This window comes from Octodon degus, unplaced genomic scaffold, assembly GCF_000260255.1.
Source record: "Octodon degus isolate 3935 unplaced genomic scaffold, OctDeg1.0 scaffold00326, whole genome shotgun sequence".
In the NCBI taxonomy this organism is placed as follows: Eukaryota; Metazoa; Chordata; class Mammalia; order Rodentia; family Octodontidae; genus Octodon; species Octodon degus.
Genome location: NW_004524902.1, coordinates 1,251,069 through 1,252,513, shown reverse-complemented (window position 1 = coordinate 1,252,513; position 1,445 = coordinate 1,251,069). Strand labels below are relative to the sequence as shown.

Below are 1,445 nucleotides of genomic sequence, written 5' to 3'. Positions count from 1 at the left end.
AAATGTAATGATTGTTTTATTTTGTCACTGGTTCTAGCTTGATAATAATAAGGCATTTTATTTGATCCTCTCAGAAATATTTTTAAAAACTTTTCTAGATATGCTTATTTTCTGTGACCAAAATTCTTTATGAATTGAGGAAATTTCAAGAAATTTAACGTACATTTCATCAACACAGTCACTATTTGGCCCACACCTTTGGGCACAGTGACCACTGGACTCACGTGTTTTCCCCAACACTGCTTAATGCAAATGTAGGCAAGACTATATTCTTTAACATATTTCTGATTCAATTCTTAAAGTACAAAAATGCTAAAGGAAATGAATGATAGAACTTCAACTTTGTAGTATATAAACAGAAAATCTTGATTTCTTATCCAAGGGTAAATTACTTTTTATTTTTATCTGCCACCCAGCTGGCAGTGGGTGGTATCTCGTTCCTGGAAATTCATATCTCAAAAAACAAATGCTTAAGGGAGTATTCAGTTAGTTACAAAGTAGTGATGTTTCCAGCTCTGAAATGTCATTTGTAGGAGTCCCCTGAGTGCAGGGGAGGAGAGTGTGGCTGTGTTTTGGCAGATTCTACTGAGTTTAAATCTCAACTGATTGTCTGATAATGTTATGATGGCTTAGCAGGCCATGCTCTGCTAGAAGCATGATTTGACTGGAATAGGGCCATATCTATGATGATAAAATTATTCTTTATTTCCCTTAATATGCACACATTTTTCTTGTTTCATGGATCTGTTGTATGTTGAACAAACAAACTATTGATAAGCCTCAAATTGATGACCCTGTAACATAAAGGCAATTTATTAATAGCTACAATTGATAACTATATTTGGGCCTAATTTGGGCAAATAAGAAATATGTATTAAGATGATACAGTTTCAGAACAAAATTGACTTGGTTTTTGTATGAACAATTTGATTTGTGATAGTCTAATGTCATTTATTAAATCTCCACCAATGTTTTAGTATTTTGCGATAGCTAATTATAATGACATGTTCAAACCCCACTTATTTAATAACCCAGACTAGGAATGGGAAAAGCTTCTAGTCATTGTTTAATTTTTAACAGACTTTTTGAAAATTACTAAAATAAAAATGTTCATAATCAGAAAACTTGGAAAATACTAGAGAAATTAACATATAATTCCCACAGATAAGTTTTGTCTTTTGATGTTTGTTTGTCCTAGCTTGCACACTGCTGTGGCAAAATTCCAGGTCTCTACCTTATGAAAAAATAACTATTATCCTACTTATTGTTATCCTGCGTCTTCTCTCATTCGCTGGATAAATGTAGGAGTGGCAGTTACAATAACATGTATGCTGTTCCTAACTAGTTTGCAGGTGCTATCTCTGAATATAGGCAGTGTGGAGAATTTTGCTAAGAACTGCAATCCTTTACGGCCACATTATACCTGGCCTTCAGTCCTCAGAAGT

The 1,445-nt window shown here is 33.6% G+C and overlaps 1 protein-coding gene across 1 annotated transcript in view; it reads left to right on the top strand.

Moving 5' to 3' along the window:
• Znf804b (zinc finger protein 804B) overlaps positions 1-1,445 on the top strand; it is a 660,912-nt gene that overhangs the window by 219,127 nt on the left and 440,340 nt on the right. The gene's annotated exons all lie outside the window — the stretch shown is intronic.